General features: G+C 39.0%; 1 protein-coding gene across 1 annotated transcript in view; it reads right to left on the reverse strand.

The window, feature by feature from the left end:
* The window catches only part of TRPC5 (transient receptor potential cation channel subfamily C member 5), a 190,131-nt gene that overhangs the window by 112,368 nt on the left and 65,040 nt on the right, over window positions 1-12,723 (reverse strand). The gene's annotated exons all lie outside the window — the stretch shown is intronic.

The following is a 12,723-nucleotide window of genomic DNA, read 5'->3' on the forward strand; positions in this document are numbered from 1 at the left end:
GGCAGTCGGATTCTTTACCACTGAGCCACTTGGGGAGCCCCTTCATTCCATTTCTATTGACTATGATGACTGGCTCTCTGAATCCTGGCAAGACTCTCATCACTGTCTTGCTGTCTTTACTGATTTTATAGGAAGGAAACCCTAAATTTAAAATAACAATTTTGTAAAATATAGCACATATAAGATGAAGTGCATCAATTATTTTGTACAGCTGAATGCTTTTAAAGAAAAAATATGTAATTATATCAACAGAACATTTCCAGCATTGCAGAAGGCCTCCTCACATTTCTTCCCAGTCGAAAGCCCACCCCCACTGAGAAGTAACCATTACATTCACTTTTGTTCTACAGATTCATTTGCCTGTTCTTAAATTTAATGTAAATAGAATTATATGGTATGTACTTTAAGGCATCTGGCTTCTTTCAGCTTTCTTGTTCATGTATTTTTGTGGACAGTAGTAATCTTTTATTGTATATATTTAGGAGTAGAATGACAAGGTTGTTCAAGAGAGGTATGTTTAGTTTTAGTAGATACTGCCAACAGTTCCAAGGAAGTTGTACAAGTTAACATTTTCACCAACAATGTATGAGAGTTCTAGTTGCTCCATGTTCTTCTCAGTACTTGATATTGTCAGTTTTTTATTTTTTTTTCAATTTTAGCTATTCTGGTGGGGATTTGTGTGTCTTGGCTGTCAGTTTAATTTGCATTTTCCAAATAACCAATAATGATGAAAATCTATTAATATGCTTGAAGTTCATTTAAAAGTTCTCATCTGTGAAGTGCCACTCAATTCTTTGTTCCATTCTTAACACTTCAAAAAACTGTGTTGTCTTTTTTTTTTCCACTATTGAAGTTTAAAATAAATGTATATACTTGATACAAGTCACTTGTTAAATATATATTTTGTGAATATTCTCTCCCAGTCTGTGGTTGACCTTTTCACCCTCTTAAAGTGTCTTTTGATAAATGGGTTGCAAAGAGTCGGACAGGACTGAGCGACTTTCACTTTCATTTTGATAAGTTCTTGTGTGTGCTAAGTCACTTCAGTTGCATCTGACTCTTTGTGACCCCATGTACTGGACTGTAACCTGCCAGGCTCCTCTGCCCATAGGATTCTCCAGGCAAGAATACTGGAGTGGGTTGCCATTTTCTTCTCCAGGGAATCTTCCCAACCCAGGGATCGAACCCATGTCTCTTATGTCTCCTGCATTGGCAGGCGGGTTCTTTACCACTAGCACCACCTGGGAAGTCTTAATTTTAATGAAATCCATTTATCAATCTTCTTTCCTAGTTAACTCTTTTTGTGTAGAGTAAGAAATCTTTACTGAAAATCATGAAGATATTTGTCAATGGTTTGATCTAGAAGATTTACTGTTTTACCTTTCATATTTAAGTCTATTCAGTTCAGTTCAGTCACTCAGTTGTGTCCAACTCTTCATGACCCCATGAATTGCAGCACGCCAGGTCTCCCTGTCCATCACCAACTCCCAGGGTTTACTCAAACTCATGTCCATCGAGTAGATGATGCCATCCAGCCATCTCATCCTCTGTCGTCCCTTTCTCCTCCTGCCCCCAATCCCTCCCAGCATCAGGGTCTTTTCCAATGAACACCCAGGACTATTTCAAATTATTGTTAGTAGTTGTATATCCAGTGTGAGGTAACAGTCATGTTACACTGATTTATTTGTTTGTTCTTGTATTAGTACCATGCTGTCAAATAACTGGGCTTTCCTGGTAGTTCAAACGGTAAAGCGTCTGCCTACAATGTGGGAGACCTGGGTTCAAACTCTGGGTCGGAAAAATCCCCTGGAGAAGGAAATGGCAACCCACTCCAGTCTTCTTGCCTGGAGCTGCATAGCTAGCTAACCTTAGTATTTGATAGTATATGTCCTCCAATTTTGTTCTGCTTTAAGATGTTTTGGCTATACTAAACCCTTTATGGCTTCCCTGGTGGCTCAGAGATTAAAGTGTCTGCCTGCAATGTGGGAGACCTGGGTTCGATCCCTGCATCAGGAAGATCCTCTGGAGTGGGAAATGGCAACCCACTCTGGTACTCTTGCCTGGAAAATTCCATGGATGGAGAAGCCTGGTAAGCTACAATTAATGAGGTCGCAAAGAATCAGACATGACTGAGCGACTTCACTTCAAGCCCTTTATATATCCTTATACATTTTAGAATCACTTTGTCTACAGTGCCTTCTGGGGATGGTTTTGAGCTTATTAACTCAAATGAGCCTCCCCACACCCTCGCAACTTCAAAATCTGCGTAACATTTGAGCCAGAGACCCTCGGAGTTGTCTGTGGCAGGCTCCTCCCTTCTCACGATAATTTGCCTCCAAAGTACCGCGAGACTTGGAAGATTGTACTTCTGCGCGTGATGGCCGCCATACTCAGCTAACTTGAGGCAAGGAAGATTAGCCCAGTATTTCAGGCTTCTCATACTTCTCAGTATGATAGCCTCCAGATTTATTCAGATTTCTCATTTTCCTCAGTAGAATCCCTCTGTCTCAGTGCCAAGCCTCTTCTTTGACTTGTGCACGGAATTAGCAAATGTCTCAGTGAAGAAAAAATGTCCGTGATTATCGCTCACTTAGGAAGGACTCTTTACCTCTGAAATTTTAGTTCATCTTGTCCTTGTTTCTATAGATTGCAGGTATTTAAAAAACATTAATTTTTCAGTTTATCTTTTGTTGTTGTCATTGTTTTTAGTTGTTGCGAGAGCGTTCACATCCCACTTGAAAGTGGAAGTCCAGTGAACATTTGGTCGGCATAACCTTGACCCTTTCACCAATCTTGACTGAATCACAGGTGAGTAGTTTATGAGTGGGCCAATTCAGTAGGTCAGTGGAAGGGCAGGTATTAATAAAATGGACACAGCATTCCTGTCACAGATAATGGGGATTGCTGCAGACTGATGTGGCTCTCTCATCCTTCTGCCTTGGTACTCACAGTCAACTTGGAATTCAGCCGGTTTCCAGGGATGGGAAATGAGATAACATTCTCTCGGAGTTCTATTCCTGCTTAGAATGAGATGTCAGTGCTGGATCTGACATGGAAAAGGTGTAAGAATAAGGTATATTTTCCTCCTGTAGGCACCTGAATTTGTACTCTCTGGCATAAGACTTTAGGAATCAGACATGAGCTGACTTCCAATTCTGTATCTTTACTTACCATGTGACTGTGGGCAAGTTACATGATTTCTGTGTTCCTCAATTTTTCCATCTGTAACTTCACAGGGTTTTTGAGAGGATTAAATGCACTAATAGATAAAAAGTACCTAAAGTGTAATAGGTCTTTAATAAATGTGAACATTTATTAGAATATTTATGGGCATGCCATCTCATCTGATATATAGTTTCTGAGATTGGGGATTATGCTTGATTACTTTTTGTGGGCAAGTAAAATTTACATATAGTGGCATGTACATATATTAAGAGTACCATTCAGTGAGTTTTGAAAAATGCATAACCTTATATAACCCATCACCTCAGAAAGTTCTCTTTAGCTTCTTCCAGTCAGTTTCCACTCCCCAGATGCAATTGCTATTTTTATGTTTCCACCATAGGTTCTTTTGCATTTTCTAGAATTGCATATGAATAGAATCATACAATATATATTTTTTGGGTCTGGCTCCTTTCATAAAGTATGATGTTTTTGATATCCCTCTATGTTTTTATCCCTAGCAGCAGTGGCTTTCCTTTCATTGCTGATTAGTATCATGTTGTATGAATAAACCACAGTTGATCCATTCTCCTTTTGATTGACATCTGGGTTCTTTCCACTTTTTTCAGTTACCATGCATAAAGTTGCTATAACCATTCTTATAAAAAGTCTTTTTGTGAACTTTCATTTCTCTTGGGTAAATACCTCAGAGTGGAATTGCTGGGATTGGATAGGTGCTTGCCTAGTTTTATAAGAAACTGCAAGATGTTTTCAAAGAGGTTGTATCCTTTCACATTCCCACAAGCAGTGGGTGAGAATTCTGGTTGCTCTATATCTCTGTCAACATTTGGTGTTATCAGTCTTTGATTTTAGCTAGTCTAGTGTAAGAAGAGGTGGCAAGAATACACGGAAGAACTATACAAAAAAGATCTTCACGACCCAGATAATCATGATGATGTGATCATTAATCTAGAGCCAGACATCTTGGAAAGTGAAGTTAAGTGGACCTTAGAAAGCATCACTATGAACAAAGCTAGTGGAGGTGATGGAATTCCAGTTGAGCTGTTTCAAATCCTGAAAGATGATGCTGTGAAAGTGCTGCACTCAATATGCCAGCAAATTTGGAAAACTCAGCAGTGGCCACAGGACTGGAAAAGGTCAGTTTTCATTCCAATACCAAAGAAAGGCAATGCCAAAGAATGCTCAAACTGCTGCACAATTGCACTCATCTCACACGCTAGTAAAGTAATGCTCAAAATTCTCCAAGCCAGGCTTCAGCAATACGTGAACCCGTGAACTCCCTGATGTTCAAGCTGGTTTTAGAAAAGGCAGAGGAAACAGAGATCAAATTTCCATGATCCGGCCAACATCCACTGGATCATCGAAAAAGCAAGAGAGTTCCAGAAAAACATCTATTTCTGCTTTATTGACTATGCCAAAGCCTTTGACTGTGTGAATCACAATAAACTGTGGGGAATTCTTCAAGAGATGGGAATACCAGACCACCTGACCTGCCCCTTGAGAAATCTGTATGCAGATCAGGAAGCAACGGTTAGAACTGGACATGGAACAAAGGACTGGTTCCATATAGGACAAGGAGTACGTCAAGGCTGTATATTGTCACCCTGTTTATTTAACTTCTATGCGGAGTACATCATGAGAAACGCTGGAATGGAAGAAACACAAGCTGGAATCAACATTGCCGGGAGAAATCTCAATAACCTCAGATATGCAGATGATACCACCCTTATGGCAGAAAGTGAAGAGGAACTAAAAAGCCTCTTGATGAAAGTGAAAGAGGAGAGCGAAAAAGTTGGCTTAAAGCTCAACATTCAGAAAATGAAGATCATGGCATCTGGTCCCATCACTTCATGGGAAATAGATGGGGAAACAGTGGAAACAGTGTCAGACTATTTGGGGGGCTCAAAAATCACTGCAGATGGTGACTGCAGCCATGAAATTAAAAGACACTTACTCCTTGGAAGAAAAGTTATGACCAACCTAGATAGCATATTCAAAAGCAGAGACCTTACTTTGCCGACTAAGGTCCGTCTAATCAAGGCTATGATATTTCCTGTGGTCATGTATGGATGTGAGAGTTGGACTGTGAAGAAGGCTGAGTGCCGAAGAATTGATGCTTTTGAACTGTGGTGTTGGAGAAGACTTGAGAGTCCCTTGGACTGCAAGGAGATCCAACCAGTCCATTCTGAAGGAGACCAACCCTGGGATTTCTTTGGAAGGAATGATGCTGAAGCTGAAACTCCAGTATTTTGGCCACCTCATGAGAAGAGTTGACTCATTGGAAAAGACTCTGATGCTGGGAGGGATTGGGGGCAGGAGGAGAAAGGGACGACAGAGGATGCGATGGCTGGATGGCATCATGGACTTGATGGACATGAGTCTGAATGAACTCCGGGAGATGGTGATCAACAGGGAAGCCTGGCATGCTGCGATTCATGGGGTCGCAAAGAGTCGGACACGACTGAGCAACTGAACTGAACTGAACTGAGTGAGTGTGTTGTGGTATTTCATTGTGATGTTAATTTGCATTTCCCTGATGATGAAGATATGGAATATATTTTTTTGTGATTATTAACTGTTTATTTTTCTTCCTTTGTGAAGTGTTTGTTAAACTCTTTTGCCCATTTTTAATTTTTATTTTTTATAAAATATAAATTTATTTATTTTAATTGGAGGCTAATTAGTTTACAATATTGTATTGGTTTTGCCATACATTGACATGCATCCACCACTGGTGTACTTGGTTCCCCATCCTGAACCCCCCTCCTGCCTCCTTCCCCATCCCATCCCTCTGGGTCATCCCAGTGCACCAGCCCCAAGCATCCTGTATCATGCATCAAACCTGGACTAGCAATCTGTTTCACATATGATAATATACATGTTTCAATGCCATTCTCCCAAACCATCCCACCCTCGCCCTATCGCACAAAGTCCAACAGACTGTTTCTATACATCTTTGTCTCTTTTGCTGTCTCGCATACAGGGTTATCATCACCATCTTTCTAAATTCCATATATATGTGTTAGTATACTGTATTGGTGTTTTTCTTTCTGGCTTACTTTGCTCTGTATAATAGGGTCCAGTTTCATCCACCTCATTAGAACTGATTCAAATGTATTCTGTTAATGGCTGAGTAATGCTTCATTGTGTATATGTACCACTGCTTTCTTATCCATTCATCTGCTGATGGACATCTAGGTTGCTTCCATGTCCTGGCTATTATAAACAGTGCTGCGATGAACATTGGGGTACAGGTGTCTCTTTCAATTCTGGTTTCCTTGGTGTGTATGCCCAGCAGTGGGATGGCTGGGTCATATTACAGTTCTATTTCCAGTTTTTTAAGGAATCTCCACACTGTTCCCTATAGTGGCTGTACTAGTTTGCATTCCCACCAACAGTGTAAGAGGGTTCCCTTTTCTCCACACCCTCTCCAGAATTTCTTGTTTTAGACTTTTGGATCTCAGCCATTCTGAATGTTGTGAAATGGTACCTCATTGTGGTTTTGATTTGCATTTCTCTGATAATGAGTGATGTTCAGCATCTTTTCATGTATTTGTTAGCCATCTGTATGTCTTCCTTGGAGAAATGTCTGTTTATTTCTTTGGCCCATTTTTTGATTGGATCATTTATTTTTCTGTAATTGAGCTGCAAGAGATGCTTGTATATTTTTGAGATTAGTTCCTTGTCAGTTGCTTCATTTGCTATCATTTTCTCCCATTCTGAAGGCTGTCTTTTCACCTTGCTTATAGTTTCCTTTGTTGTGCAAAAGCTTTTAATTAGGTCCCATTTGTTTATTTTTGCTTTTATTTCCAATATTCTGGGAGGTGGGTCATAGAGGATCCTGCTCTGATTTATGTCAGATTGTTTTGCCAATGTCTTCCTCTAGGCGTTTTATAGTTTCTGGCCTTACATTTAGATCTTTAATCCATTTTGAGTCTATTTTTGTGTATGGTGATAGAAAGTGTTCTAGTTTCATTCTTTTACAAGTGGTTGACCAGTTTTCCCAGCACCACTTGTTAAATAGATTGTCTTTTCTCCATTGTATATTCTTGCCTCCTTTGTCAAAGATAAGGTGTCTATAGGTGTGTGGATTTATCTCTGGGCTTTCTGTTTTGTTCCATTGATCTATATTTCTGTCTTTGTGCCAGCACCATACTGTTTTGATGACTGAGGCTTTGTAATGGAGCCTGAAGTCAGGCAGGTTGATTCCTCCAGTTCCATTCTTCTTTCTTAAGATTGCTTTGGCTATCAAGGTTTTTTGTATTTCCATACCAATTGTGAAATTATTTGATCTAGTTCTGTGAAAAATACCATTGGTAGCTTGATAGGGATTGCATTGATTATATAGATTGCTTTAGGTAGTATACTTATTTTCATTATATTGATTCTTCTGATCCATGAACACGGTATATTTCTCCATCTAGTTGTGTCCTCTGATTTCTTTCACCAATGTTTTATGGTTTTCTAAATATAGGTCTTTTGTTTCTTTAGGTAGATATATTCCTTAGTATTTTATTCTTTTCCTTGCAATGGTGAATAGAATTGTTTCCTTAATTTCTCTTTCTATTTTCTCATTATTAGTGTATAGGAATGCAAGGGATTTCTGTGTGTTGATTTATATCCTGTGACTTTACCATATTTATTGATTAGCTCTAGTAATTTTCTGGGGGAATCTTTAGGGTTTTCTATGTAGAGGATCATGTCATCTGTAGTGAGAGTTTACTTCTTCTTTTCCAATTTGGATTCCTTTTATTTCTTTTTCTTCTCTGATTGCTGTTTCCAAAACATCCAAAACTATATTGAATAGTAGTGATGAGAATGGGCACCCTTGTCTTGTTCCTGACTTTAGGGGAAATGCTTTCAATTTTTCACATTGAGGATAATGTTTGTTGTGGGTTTGTCATATATAGCTTTTATTATGTTAAGGTATGTTCCTTCTATTCCTGCTTTCTGGAGAGTTTTTATCATAAATGGATGTTGAATTTTGTGAAAGGCTTTCTCTGCATCTATTGAGATAATCATATGGTTTTTATTTTTCTATTTGTTAATGTGGTATATTACACTGATTGATTTGCAGATATTGAAGAATCTTTGCATCCCTGGGATAAAGCCCACTTGGTTATGATGTTTGATCTTTTTAGTATGTTGTTGGATTCTGTTTGCTATAGTTTTGTTAAGGATTTTTGCATCTATGTTCATCAGTGATATTGGCATGTAGTTTTCTTTTTTTGTGGCATCTTTGTCAGGTTTTGGTATTAGGGTGATGGTGGCCTCATAGAATGAGTTTGGAAGTTTACCTTCCTCTGTAATTTTCTGGAAGAGTTTGGGTAGGATAGGTGTAAGGTCTTCTCTAAATTTTTGGTAGAATTCAGCTGTGAAGCTGTCTGGACCTGGGCTTTTGTTTGCTGGAAGGTTTCTGATTATAGTTTCAATTTCTGTGCTTGTGATGGGTCTGTTAAGATTTTCTATTTCTCCCTGGTTCAGTTTTTGAAAGTTGTACTTTTCTAAGAATGTGTCCATTTCTTCCAAGTTGTCCATTTTATTGGCATATAGTTGCTGATAGTAGTCTCTTATGATCCTTGGTATTTTTGTGTTGTCTGTTGTGATCTCTCCATTTTCATTTCTAGTTTTATTGATTTGATTTTTCTCCCTTTGTTTGTTGATGAGTCTGGCTAATGGTTTGTCAATTTTATTTATCTTCTCAAAGAACCAGCTTTTGGCTTTGTTCATTTTTGCTATGGTCTCTTTTGTTTCTTTTACATTTATTTATTATTTATTATAACTGCCCTAATTTTTAAGATTTCTTTTTATTTTTGTGTTGTTCAAGCTCTTTGTATGTCTTTATATGTCATGGTTACAAGTTCTTTGTCAGATATATGTTTTGTGAATATTTTCTCTCAGTCTGTGCATTGTTTGCTCATTTTATTAACTGCGTGTTTTGATGAATTGGTTTATCTTTGTACCCCTGCTGTTCATACATATTTGGCACTTGATAATATCTACTCAATGAAAGAGTTAAAAGTTGTCCCTCCTTCCCTCCTTCCCTGCCTTTCTTTAACAACACTTACTGGTTACCTATGTGGCAGCCACTCTTTCTATTTTGCAGAAAACAGAAGAGTCAAGCTTCCTAATTTCATGAAACTCCATTTTAGTCTAAATATGGGAAGGGGTGAGAGAAAAAGAAATGAATAAATAAGAAAATATGAAATGATTATAGGTACTGGAATATAAAAATATGCTGTATGCATAATGAGAAAGGGATGGTTAAGAGGCTTTTTCAGGTTGGAGGGTCAGAAATTAGAGATGATATTTAAGCTGAAACCAGAATGACAAGAAGCCATTTTTTTCTAAGGGAATGGGATTCTAGGCAGAAGTAACAGCTAATAAGATGGTCCTTATGATGAGGTGGGACTAGGTGCAAACTATGCAAAATACACTGTTAGGCAAACACCTTAGGGTCAGGGGTTGCTTTAGAAATTATCATAACTGGAATAAGCTGATGCTGTGCTGTTACTATTCTTAGCACTGCAGTATTTGGCAAATTCTCAACACCCTCCCTGCCCTCCCCACATCCCCACCTCCTCGGTTTCAAGATGCTTTGAACATAGAAATTGTGGATTAGCTAACATAGTGGTCAACAGGGTTAAGGCTAGGTCAGGAAATTTTTTCCCATCAAAGGTAACCATGAGATAGAAAAAATAAATCAAGGATTTCATAAATATTAGATAACTTAATTTGTCTTTGGGCTTCCCTGGTAGCTCAGCTGGTAAAGAATCTACCTGCAATGCAGACCCTGGTTTGGTTCCTGGGTCAGGAAGATCCACTGGAGAAGGGATAGGCTACGTACTCCAGTATTCTTGGGCTTTCCTGGTGGCTCAATTGGTAAAAAATCAGCCTGCAATGTGGAAGACCTGGGTTTGATCCCTGGGTTGGGAAGATCCCCTGGAGAAGGGAACAGCTACTCACTCTAGTATTCTGGCCTGGAGAATCCCAGATAGTTTATAAAAGGGCTTCCCTGGTGGCTCAAGTTGGTAGAGTCTGCCTGCAATGTGGGAGAGCCATATTCAATCCCTGGGTTGGAAAGATCCCCTGGAGAAGGAAATGGCAACTCACTCCAGTATTCTTCTGGAGGGGGCTTCCCAGGTGGTGATAGTGGTAAAGAACCTGCCTGCCAATGCAGGAGACATAAGCGACATAGGTTCAATCCCTGGGTTGAGAAGATCCCCTGGAGGAGGGCAGGGCAACCCACTCCAGCATTCCTGCCTGGAGACTCCCATAGATAGAGGAGGCTCGTGGGCTACAGACCATGGGGTCACAGAGTCGGACATTACTGAGTGACTAACACTTTCATTTTTTATTTGTCTTTATAAAATAGCAACATATGAAATGTTCTACCTCTCTGCTTTTTACATAGATTGTGTCATAAAAAACTCTATAAATATACTACCTATTTGATAAATTGACTATAATTTGTTTCTAAATTTTCACCAGTTTCAAGAGAGATGGAAGAAAAGATGTGAAGGAATAGTGAAAGATGATGATACAGAGAGAATGAAATAGAATGAAACACATAGGTGATTAAATGAGGTGTGTTGGCTAAGAGCATTAATTTAAAAAGAGTCCTAGGTGGTGGTAAAGAAGCTGAGAAAAGAAACTGGGTGAAAGGGAAGCCAGACATTAAATAGGTTTTGTGTGAGTACGTTCCTATTACCCTCTTGTGCCCTTGGGCTATGGGCACCATAGTAGGTTATTGCTTCCTTTGAAAAATGTGATGGGGCTCTCTAGTAGTATTTAATACACTTTATTTCTGTATCTTTCTTCTCATGACCTGATTCATGCTCTACACTAATAACAAATTCCTTTTATGATTTTCCCCATAATTTCCTTTCACAAAGCAGAGATTTCTTGTGAGTTAAACTGCCATGTGTCTAATACCCATTTCCCCCTACTTCAGATGTAAATTTGCCTCCAACCAAAATCATGTCTTGTGGGTATCACAGTGAGGACTGTCATCATCAGGGAAAACCCTGTAGCTACTATCAGGATTTCAGATTTAAAAAATGTGTGGTTCTGACAGGACTTATGCTAGGTGAAGATACTATATAATTGAGTAGGTCAAACCATGCACTGTGGAAACCAGCAAGCTCCATGTGAAATTCACAGACCATCTGGCTGATGACTTGCTTTACTTTAATAAAGGAAGGCCTTAGGAGTTCAAGTAGCTGGGGTAAAGCCTGAGGCTTTCTGGGCTCCACTGTCATCAGAACTGTTGGAAACAGGGCAAAGACAGATTTGGTAGTATCCTAAAAGAGTGACATGGATGGCTGCTTCCGAATAATCTCCACTAGAAAAAAACTTGACTGAGGCTGGAGAGAGGAAACCAGCCCAATTTGCAGGACTGATGGCTAGAAATTTAATATGTATATATGCCCAAGAAAACAACTGGCCAAAAGTACATAAATATACTGATCAGCTGTGGACTGGAAATACATATTCTAATAGAAAATTACAGACTGTTCTACTGCAGGAAAAACAATCTGGTGAAGGGAGATATGAAAATAAATCAATGAAAGGAATTTATCAATTCATGTAGGACATGTACAAGCTCATCAGAATGGAAAGATAGAATAATCTTCTTAGAATAAGAGAGGAGACAATCTCACCACACACCCCCCCCCCCAAAAAAAAGAAAAAAAAAACTAATACAGATTCTACAGTCTTGGGAACTCCAAGTCTCAAATCAGGCCCCTTGTCAGTTCAATTTAAGGTTGCAGATTGGGCATGTGAAACCTCAGGGCATGTGGACATGAACATTCTAAGTAGGCAAAAGAGAAAGAGTGTAAAAAAAACCCTATGAATCAAACAAATGAGTAAGCAATATGAGCTATGTCAAATTACTAAAAACTTGCATCCTCAACAAACTCATTTTTAAGGGGAGCAGAGGTTGGTAAGGGCTTCCCTGGTGGCTCAGATGGCAGAGAATCCACCTGCAGTGCAGGAGACCTGGGTTCGATTTGTGGGTTGGGAAGATCCCGTGGAGAAGGGAACGGCTACCCACTCCAGTATTCTGGCCTGGAATATTCCATGGACAGAAGAGCCTGTCAGACTACAGTCCATGGGGTCGCAAAGAGTAGGACAAATGTGATAGGTAGATTATATTGGGCTGTTCTCTAGATTTCTAAACGAAGAATATTACCTTGAAGAACTATAAACTTAGGAATAGGGTTTGTAGAGTATACAAGACATACAGATGAGAATAGTATGACCATGGCTTTAGATAAATTTGGGAGAAATAACAGCTAGATATGGAATAGTGGCAGTGATAGGAAATGGCCAAAGAACAAATCTTATAACAGAAGTTATACAAAATTTGGAAAACGAAAATGTGGGATTTCAATTTGCCATAAATTCCCCAAACTACAGGGGCAATCAAAAACTTTAATGAATGGATTATTAAAAACACAGAAGGAATTTAGCAGCACCAGATATAAATGGCAATAAGAGAAAAAGTACTAATAAAAACATAATTAAAGACTTATT

The sequence above is a fragment of the Oryx dammah genome, unplaced genomic scaffold, assembly GCF_014754425.2.
Source record: "Oryx dammah isolate SB20612 unplaced genomic scaffold, SCBI_Odam_1.1 HiC_scaffold_23, whole genome shotgun sequence".
Taxonomy (NCBI): domain Eukaryota; kingdom Metazoa; phylum Chordata; class Mammalia; order Artiodactyla; family Bovidae; genus Oryx; species Oryx dammah.